Here is an 11,521-nt window from a genome sequence, read left to right as displayed (position 1 = left end):
GTTATACTATTACTAGATATACGATTTACACATATTTTCTTCCTTTTTGTAATTTTTTCCTCATAAAGCCAAGAGCAGTGGTTCATATCAGTAATCTAGAATTCTCCTAGGGCAAAATGGAAAATGGATGTCATGATATTTTTTGTGATCTTACAAATAAAGCTTGCCTTAAGATCAGAGTGCCAAGCTAGCCACACTAGTTAGCCATACAGGCCAGTCAGTGGTGGCACACAACTTTAATCCCGGCAGTCATGCTAGTTAGTCATTAGAAGGCAGGCAGTGGTGGTACATTCCTTTAATACCAGCAACCACACTAGTTAGACATAGAGGCCAGGTGGTGATACTGAGGACAGGATCGTCCTAGCCTTGGTAGAGGTAAGAAATCTCTAGTGGTTGGCTGCTTTGCTTTTCTAATCTTCACCTTGAACCCCAATATCTGTCTCTGGGTTTTTATTTTTAATGCTACAGGTGGAAACCGTAGAGATCCCCCCAGAAGCTCACATGTCATCTAGCCTGACATATGCAGCTTGATTAACACATAGACACCATCTCAGACAGATCGGAAGGAAAAGAACCACATACATACCATGCCACAAATGCCTAGACTTTCACATTGGAACACGCAATGCCAATGACATTGGGCTTTTATGTATGTTTACTTCTTCTGTGTTTTACCATCCCAGATCTTATGGTTATATCTATAATCAATTTTGAGTTGGTATTTTCTGATGTATTTAGTTTTTAAGATTTACTGTTTTATATATGTGTGTGTTTTGCCTACATGTATGTATGTGCTGCCTGCTGCCTAGGAAGGCAAGAAAAAGATGTTAGATGACCTCAACTGGAATTACAGAACTTTATGAACTGCCATATGCTGGGATTAGAACCTATGTCCTCTACACGAGCACCAAGTACTCTTAACCACTTGAGATTTTTTTCTGTATGTTCAGAGTCTCTACAAGCAAAAAATAATGGCACTGTAGTATATTTTGAAGTATGAATAGTATCACCACAGTTAAACAGTCAGTATATGGTGCAATGGCTCTTTCAATTTCATTCTGCTATGAATTTAAATTAATTTTTTCAATTTAATATTTATATTTATATTTAAGAGACTGTCTTTTCTTCACTATTTGTTCTTGGCACCTACATGAAACATCAATTGACTATAAATATGTGATTGGTTTCTAGACAGATTTTTTCTGTTTTATTAATCTATCTGTATGTGTGTGTGTGTGTGTGTGTGTGTGTGTGTGTGTGTGTGTGTGTGTGTGTGTGTGTGTGCCATGCTGGTATGACTCCTATAATATTGCAGTATATGTGGAATCAGGTATACGATGACTTCAGCTTTGTTCTTTTTGTTCATAACTGGTTTGGCTATTCAAGGCCTTTATACTTTCTTTCAAATTTTAGGGATTCCTTTTACAGTTCTGTTAAAAAAATATATAGATGATATTGTGGCAGGGATTGAATTGTATCTGTAGACCACTTTGGGCAGTATGGCATTTAAACCCTATAATTGTAGTTTATGAACATGGAATAGCTTCCATTTGTTTGTCTTAGATTTCTTTCAATAGCATTTACATTTTTCACCATGTATATGGTATGACTTTTCATGAGAATTCTACTTCTATTCACTCTGGGCAGAGAAAGCAATGATACACCATATACAGTTCTACACTTACTTGGTGAATCAGCGAATAATTTGGCCTATATACAGATGCATGAGTGAGGAGATCCTTCTAGGAACATGGGGTAGTTATGGGCGACCATGCCACCAAAGAAAAGTCTCCATCCTCCAGGAAGTTTTGACTGCTTATAATATCCAAAAGCAGCTTGAGGAAAAAGGATTTATTCCATCTAATACTTTGTACCCCATCATCCAGGGAAGTTAAGTAAGGTAGGACTTGGAGGCAGGAACTGTTGCAGAAGCCATGGAGGAGGGCTGATTATTGTCTTGCTCCTCATGGGTTCTTTGGCTTGATTTCTTGTAGGACCGAGGATCACCTGTCTAGGGATGGCACCACACCCAAGTGAGCTGGGTTCTCACAAATCAATCATCAATCAAGACGATACACCAAAAACGTCCACACAGGCCAGTGTGGTAGGGGAATTTTCTAAGTTGAGGTGACTTCTTCTAAAATGATTTTGGCTTGTGTCAAATTGACATAAAATTAGCCAACACAATTGATCCCTAGTCTACTTGACACATAAACATGTCACAGTTTAACCACAACACTTCTGTTTTTGTTGTCCTCAACATGTCATATTAATATCAATATAAAACATTCTAAACTTTTAAAGTCCTATGATGTTTAAATATTCAAACATTTTAAAAGTTCAGTCTCTTAAAAACATCCAACGTCTTCCACAATTCAGTTTCTCAACTGTGGGCTCCTGTAAATCAAAAGCAAGTTAAATACTTTTGTACGTCAATAAGGAAGAACCAGTTTACAGTCACAATCTGAGGAAAGCAAAATCAAACTGTATCAGTATAGACAAATCAGGGTTTAATACCTGGGATGCACTCATGATCTTCTGGACTTCTCCAAATGGTCTGAACCATTTCTCCAGTTTCATCTCCTGCAACACACAGCTTCCATCCTAACCTAAGCCCAATGCCCCAACTGCTGCTGTGATTGTCTATTGCCCTATGGTATTGGCATCTCCAAAATGTTGGGGTTTTCTGCTGAAACTGGGCTGCAGTTTCTTGGGCTCTCTTCAAGGACTCCAACTATGCTGCATAGTGCCATGCCTCAAATTCTGTCCATGATCCCTTCAATCCTAGGGCCTCAACTGCACAGAGGCTGAAACTTCACCAATGGCATCTTTCAGTGCCTCTTTAGGAACTCCAGACCTGCCATGCAGTACCAAGTCTCAGCTGCTCTCCATGACTTTCTGTGCCTCCAAATCCTGTACCACCAGGGAAACATACATTCCTCAGTTCTGCTGCTGACATGAGGTACATTCTGGACCACCTCTGAACCAGAGGTTTTGTATGATGGCACCAAGGAAACACTTCCCTGAAGATTCCACCACAATGATCCTGGTCTCTTCTTAATCACCACTAATTTTTCAGCTCCAGATGACCAGCATCAATTGTCCCAGAAAACAAAAGGTTTCACCTTAGTGGTTTTTATTTCAAAATATAAAAAACCCTAATAGAATTCTTAAGGAACTCAAACTTCCCTCTGAAACTTCATAAGCCAGGCCTCTATTGTATGATCTAAGCACCATTGTCTAAGTTCCCATGCCAACACCTCATTTATCTCTGATCACTCAGTGGCTTTTCCAGTCTGCAGTTCAGAAGTCCTTCTACAATCCTCCCCAAAATGCATGGTCAGGTATTTGAGAGTAATACCCCATGAACCTGGTACCAATTTCTGCCTTATTCCTGTGATGAAGACCATTAGCAAAGCAACTTAGGGAGGAAAGAGTTTCTTTTACTTTTCATTTTCAGGTCCACAACTGAGGAAAGTTAAAGTCAAAACTCAAGGCAGGACCTGGATGGAGGAGCTGAAGCAGAGATCATGGAGGGGTGCTGTTTACTGGCTTGCTCCCCATGGTTTGCTCAGACTGCTTTCTTAAAGAATCCAGGACCACCAGCCCAGGAATGACATGACTCACAATGATCTGGGCCCTCCCACATTAATCATAAATCAAGAAAATGCAACAGTCCAATCTCCTGGTGGCATTTACTCATTTAATGCTCCCTCTTCTAAAACAACTCTAATTCATGTCATTGTTACATAAAACCAGAAACAAGACCACACAATGTGAAATACTATAATCCCTAATGAAATAGACTCAGTCATCCAAAGTCTCTCAACCAAAAAAAAAGCCCAGGGCCAGATGACATCAGTCTAGAATTCTACCAGAAATTCAAAGAAGAGCTAACACCAATACTCCTCAAAATGTTCCACACAATAGAAGCAGAAGGATCATTGCCAAACTCTTTTTAGGAGACTACAATTACCTTGGTAGCCAAACCACACAAAGACACAACTAAGATAGAGAACTACAGATCATCTCCCTCGTGATCATTGATGCAAATACACTCAATAAAATACTGGTAAATCAAATCCAAGAACACATCAGAAAAATCATCCACAATGATCAAGTAGGCTTCATCCAAATGATGCAGGGATGATTTAACATAGGAAAATTTATGAATATAATACACCACATAAACAATCTGAAAAAGAAAAACCACATGATCATCTCACTAGATGCTGAAAAAGCCTTTGACAAAATCCAACACCCTTTCATGATAAAGATCTAGGAGAGATCAGGGATAGCAAGAACATAACTAAACATACTAAAAGCAATATACAGTAAACCAACAACCAACATCAAACTAAGTGGAGAGAAATTCAAGGCAATTCCTCTAAGATCAGGAACAAGACTAGATACACAGGGGAGGGTCTAGGCCTTGCCCCAAATGACTGGACAGATTTTGATGATTCCCTCATGGAAGGCCAGACCCTCCCTGGGGAGTGAATGGGAGATGGGATGAGGGTTTGGGTGGAGGACATGGAAGGATAGGAGGGAACTGGGATTGATAAGTAAAGTAAGATTGTTTCTAATTTAAACAAAAAAATTTAAAAACAGAAAATGTCGAGAAACACCGGAGACCTGGGGACTGAGCACAGTGGATCCAGATCCTACACCGATGGGATTCAGCCTGCCCAGGGACTGCCAGCTCCCAAGGCCATTCTCCACTCACAGGACAGGCAAGGCAAGGGTCTAGCCTACCCAGAGTTTACTAAGGTCCTGATACTAGGATGGCCTCCATCCATGAAAGAGGAAAGCCACCAGGGTATTGGACCTGTTCCCACCCACTGGAAAAGGGTCACATACCCACCAGGGGGAGGAAGAGACTCCTTCTGCACCCACAGGAAGAAATGATGGGAAGGAGACTATACAAAAAATAAAACCACCAACAGAAAAACCAATATGACACCACCAGAAACTAGAGAATCTACACACGCAAGACCTAAACAGTCCATTGCGGAAGAAGCAGATGAGAAAAACCTTAAACGCAACTTCATGAAAATGGCAAAGGCTCTCACAGATGATATGAGAAAATCCCTTAAAGACATGGAAGAAAAAACAAACCAAAAAATACAAGAATTGCAAGAAATGGAGGAAAATACAAAGCAAAAATTACAAGAAACAATTCAAAAAGTACAAGGCTTGAAAGCTGAAATAGAGACAATAAAAAAAACACAGTCTGAAGGAATGCTGGAAATAGAAGAGCTGGGCAAACGGTAAGGTACTACAGATACAAGTATAACCAACAAAATACAAGAGATGGAAGGCAGAATCTCAGGAGTTGAAGATACACTAGGGGAAATAGATTCATCGACCAAAGAAAATCCTAAGTCTGACAAATACCTAACACAAAATATCCAGGAAATATGGGACACTGTAAAAAGACCAAGCCTAAGAATAATAGGTATAGAAGAAGGAGAAATCCACCTCAAAGTGGCAGAAAACATATTCAACAAAATCAGAGAAGAAAACTTTCTCAACTTAAAGAAAGACATGCCAATGAAAGTACAAGCAGCCTACAGAACACCAAAAAGAGTGGACCACAAAAGGAAATCCCCTTGCCACATAATAGTAAAAACCCTGAATGTACAGAATAAAGAAAGAACATTAAGAGCAGCAAAGGAAAAAGGCCAAGTAACATACAAAGGCAAGCCTATCAGAATCACACCTGACTTCTTCATGGAAACTCTGAAAGCCAGAAGATCCTGGATCGATTTTCTACCAACACTAAGAAGCCATGGATGCCAGCCCAGACTGCTATACCCAGCAAAACTTTCTTTTCTTTCTTTCTTTCTTTCTTTCTTTTTTTTTTTTTTGGTTTTACGAGACAGGGCTTCTCTGTATTGTTTTGGAGGCTGTCGGTCCAGCCCGGCCTTGAACTCACAGAGATCTGCCTGCCTCTGCATCCTGAGTGCTGGGATTAAAGGCGTACGCCACCACCACCGGGCCCAGCAAAACTTTCAATCACTATAGATGGAGAAAACAACGTATTCCATGACAAAACTAGATTTAAACAACACATATCCACTAACCCAGCCCTATAGAAAGTTCTGGAAGGAAATACCCAGCCCAAGGAAGTTAACTACAACCAGAAACACATAGGCAATAGATAATCCCACTTTGCCAACAGCCAAAAGAGGTGGAAATCCACATATAATTCCACCACCATCAACTATTCCAAAACAAACAAGAATGAGCAATCAATGGTCATTAATATCCCTCAATATTAATGGTCTTAACTCCCTCATAAAGAGACACAGGCTAACAGAATGGATTCGAAGACAGAACCCATCCTTCTGGATACAAGAAACACACCTCAGCCTAAAAGACAGACATTACCTCAGAGTTGAATGTTGGCAAAATATTTTCCAATCAAATGGACCCAAGAAACAAGCAGGGGTAGCAATCCTAATATCTAACAAATTAGATTTCAAAATAAAACCATTCAAAAGAGATGAAGGAGGGCACTTCATACTCATCACAGGAGAGATCCACCAACATGAAGTTTAAGTTTTGAACATCTATGCCCCAAATACAAAGGCACACACATTCATAAAAGAAACATTACTAAAACTCAAATCACATATAAAGCCCGCACACTTATAGTGGGAGACTTCAAAATGCCACTCTCACCTCTAGACAGGACTACCAGACAAGAACTTAACAAAGAAGCAAAGAGGCTTTTTTATGACTCAATTTTGTTTAACAGACATCTATAGAACATTCCATCCAAATAAAAAAGAATATACCTTCTTCTCAGCACCACATGGAACCTTCTCAAAAATTGACCACATACTTGGCAACATATCAAATCTCAAGAGGTACAAAAAATTGGAATAACTCCATGCACCTTACCAGATCACCATGCGTTAAAATTAGAATTCAACAACAACACAAATTACAGAAGCCCTACAAAATCAAGGAAGTCGAATAATGCACAATTGCACCATCTCTGGGTCAATGAAGAAATAAAAAAGAAATTAAAGACTTCCTAGAATTTAATGAGAATGACTACACAACATACCCAAATTTATGGGACACTTTGAAAGCAGTGCTAAGAGGGAAATTCATAGCATTAAATGCCCACATGTAGAAACTGGAGGATAGTTACACAAGAGAATTAACAGCACAACATAAAGCTCTAGAACACAAAGAAGCAAATTCACCCAGGAGGAGTAGATGCCAGGAAATAATCAAATTGAGGGTTGAAATCAATAAAGAAGAGACTAGGAAAACAATATGAAAAAATCAACATAACAAAAAGTTGGTTCTTTGAGAAAATCTACAAGATAGACAAAAGTTTCTCCAAACTTACAAAATGACACAGTGTGAACATGCAAATTAACAAAATCAGAAACAAAAAGGGGGACATCACAATGGACACTGAGGAAATCCAGAGAATCATCATGTCATACTTTGAAAACCTGTACTCCACACAATTTGAAAATCTAAAGGAAATGAACAATTTTCTGGATAGATATCACTTGCCAAACTTAAATCAAGAGCAGATAAGCAATTTAAATAGACCTATAACCCCTATGGAAATAGAAGCAGTCATCAAAAGTCTCACAACTAAAAAAAGCCCAGGGCCAGATGGCCTCCGTGCAGAATTCTACCACAAATTCAAAGAACGGCTTATATCAATTCTTCTCAAAGTATTCCAAGCAATAGAAACAGAAGGGTCTTTGCCAAACTCTTTCTACGAGGCTTCAATAACCTTGATCCCCAAGCCACACAAAGACACAACTAAGAGAACTTCAGACCAATATCCATCATGAACATTGATGCAAAAATACTCAATAAAATACTGGCAAATTGGATCCAAGAATACATAAGAAAACGTATCAACCATGATCAAGTAGACTTCATCCTAGGCAGGCAGGGTTGGTTCATCATACGAAAATCCATCAATGTAATCCACCATATAAACATGATGAGAAACAAAAATCACAAGACCATCTCACTGGACACTGAAAAAGCCTTTGACAAAATCCAACACCACTTCATGATAAAGGTCTTGGAGAGATCTGGGATAACAGGAACTTACCTGAACATAATAAAAGCTATATACAGCAAACTAACAGCCAACATCAAACTAAATGGACAGAAATTCAACGCAATTCCGCTAAGATCAGGAACAAGACAAGGCTGTCCACTCTCTCCATATCTCTTCAATATTGTACTTCAAGTTCTAGTTAGAGCAATATGACAACAAAAGGATATCAGGGGGATACAAATTGGAAAAAAAGAGGTCAAACTTTCACTATTTGCAGATGATATGATAGTTTACATAAGTGATCCAAAAAAACTGCACCAGGGAAGTCCTGAAGCTGATAAATACTTTCAGCAATGTGGCAGGATATAAGAACTCAAGAAAATCAGTAGCTCTACTATATACAAACGATAAAAGGCTGAGAAAGAAATCAGAGAAACATCGCCCTTTACAATTGCCACAAACAACATAAAATACCTTGGGGGTAACACTAACCAAACAAGTGAAAGACCTGTATTGCATGAACTTTGAGTCTTTAAAGAAAGAAAGAAAGAAGACATCAGAAGTTGGAAAGAGCCCCCATGCTCTTGGATAGGTAGGATCAAAATAGTAAAAATGGCAATCTTACCGAAAGCAATATACAGATTTAATGCAATCCCTTTAAAACCCAAGCACAATTCTTCACACACCTTGAAAGAACAATAATCAATTTTGTATGGAAAAAGAAAAGACCCAGGATAGCCAAAACAACCTTCCTCAACAAAGCAATATCTGGAGGCATCACCGTCCCTGACTTCAAGCTTTATTATAGAGCTGTAGTCCTGAAAACAGCTTGGTATTGGCACAAAAATAGACAGGTATACCAATGGAATCGAATTGAACACCCTGATATTAACCCATACATGTATGAACATCTGCTTTTCGACAAAGAAGCTAAAAATATACAATGAAAAAAAAAGCATCTTCAACAAATGGTGCTGGCATGACTGGATGCTGGCATGTAGAAGAATGTGGATAGATCCATGTCTATCACCATGCACAAAACTTAAGTCTAAATGGATCAAAGACCTCAGCATAAATCCAGCCACACTGAACCTTTTAGAAGAGAACGTGGGAGGCACCGTTGAACGAATTGGTACAGGAGACTGCTTCCTGTACATAACTCCAGTAGCACAAACACTGAGATCAACTGATGTGGAAGGTCAATGCAATATGGAATATAATATATTTATTTACCAGAAAAAGAACTTACACACAAGCTGGGTAGTCAGAAGCTTGGAAGTCTTCCAATCGAGAAGAGAGAAGAGATTCGTTTCTCTTTCATTTCCTTTCATCTCCACCTGTCCTAAATTTCCTTATCCCTGCCCTTAGGGCAGAGAGCTTTGTGGGGCTCACTCCTACAATTGACCTCCTGAAATTGAGAAGCTTCTGTAAGGCAAAGGACACAGTCAGCTAGACAAAAAGGCACCCCACAGATTGGGAAAAGATATTCACTAACGCCACATCTGACAGAGGGCTGATGTCCAAAATTTACAAAGAACTCAAGAAGCAAGTCTCCAAAACACCAATGGATCCAATCAAAAAATGGGGTACAGAACTAAATAGATAATTCTCAACAGAGGAGACTAAAATGGCTGAGAGACATTTGAGAAAGTGCTCAACATTCCTAGCCATCAGGGAAATAAAAATCAAAACAACTCTGAGATACCATCTCACTCCCTTCAGAATGGCTAAAATCAAAAACACCAGTGACAGTTTATGCTGGAAAGGATATGGAGAAAGGGGAACACTCCTCCACTGCTGGTGGGAGTGTCAACTTGCACAGCCAGTTTGGAAATCAGTATGGAGATTCCTCAGAAAAATAGGAATAAACCTACCACAAGACCCAGCAATTCCACTCTTAGGCATATATCCAAAAGATGCCCATTCATACAACAAGAATGTCTGTTCCACTATGCTCGTAGCAGCATTATTTGTAATAGCCAGAACTTGGAAGCAACCTAGATGCCCCTCAACCAAAGAGTTGATAGAGAAAATGTGGCATATTGACACAATGGAGTACTATTCAGCAGAAAAAAAATGGAATCTTGAAATTCGCAGGTAAATGGATAGCACTGGAAGAAACCATTCGGAGTGAGGTAACCCAGTCACAAAAAGAGAAACATGGCATGTACTCTCTCATATATGGATTTTAGACATAGATCTGGGGAGTGCCTGTCTACAATCCCATGGCCAGAGAGTCTGGGAACCCGAACCTTTATTCAGTGGCTGATGGAAGCAGAGGCAGACTCCCACAACTAAACACTCAGCTGAACTTGAGAAATCCAGTGACTGAGAGGGAGGACTGATGAGCAAAGGGGTTAAGACTGGGCTGGTTTAACCCCCAGAAACAGCTGACCTGACAAGGGTTAGCTCTTGAATCCCAGAATGATAGCTGGGAATCCAGCATGGGACTGATCAAGACCCCCTGAATGTGGGTGTCAGTGAGGAGGCCTAGGTAATCTATGGGGCCTTGGGTAGTATTTATCCCTGGCGTACAAACAGACAGACGTTGAGTGACCCTGCCACAATATGGGAGACTCTCTCAGCCAGGACTCTTGGGGGAGGGCCTAGGCCCTGCCCTGGATGAAATGACAGTTACTGGAGATCCACCACGGAGTGCCTCACCCTCCTTGTGAATCAGACTGGAAATTGGGTGGGGGATTGGGGAACATGGTGGGGAGGGTGGGGAAGGAGGAGAGGGAGAGGGAGCTGGGATTGACATGTGAAACAAGATTGTTTCTAACCTAAATAAAAAAAAAGAAAATGTCGAGTCTGTCTTCTGAATAACAGTCTTCTGGTGTTCAGTGAATTAAGGATTTTTAAATATCTAGATTTCAATTTAAGATGTGGTCCTAATCTTGCTGCCATACTTTGAATGCTTCCACCAAGTTTATGTTAAATAGAATAATCATTGACAGTTTTAAGAGGTGGGACATCTTTGATGACAATTCTCAGTTTGAGGCCATGCTTGGTTACACAAGGTGGCCTGTTCAGGCTTTCCCATTACTAGAAATCTTTGCTGGGGTCTCACTCATAGATTCCATAGAGTTTCCATTGCACTAAGTTCCCACCTCAATCCTGAAATGACCCCCCCAAATATAGTCATTTTTTGCCAGTATTTTCTCCCTTCCTCCCCCGACCTGATCTATGCTTTTCCCAACCCCATCTGTCCTCGGTCCCTCTGAGAAATCTATCCTATTTCCCCTTCACAAGGAGACCTTGTGTTCCCACTTAAGCCCCAATTGCTCTGGGTCAGTGGATTATAGTATGATTATCCTTTACTTCAGAGCAAATATCCACTTATGAGTGAGTACATACCATTTTTGTTGTTCTGGGTTTGAATTGCCTCACTCAAGATGATTTTTTTCTAGTCCCATCCATTTGTTTGCAAATTTCATGATGTTGTTTTTATAATAATTTTTATGAAACTGT

This window comes from Mesocricetus auratus, unplaced genomic scaffold, assembly GCF_017639785.1.
Source record: "Mesocricetus auratus isolate SY011 unplaced genomic scaffold, BCM_Maur_2.0 Super-Scaffold_100003, whole genome shotgun sequence".
NCBI lineage: Eukaryota > Metazoa > Chordata > Mammalia > Rodentia > Cricetidae > Mesocricetus > Mesocricetus auratus.
The sequence above is the reverse complement of the archived record's forward strand: the minus strand, read 5'-3'. Positions refer to the sequence as shown.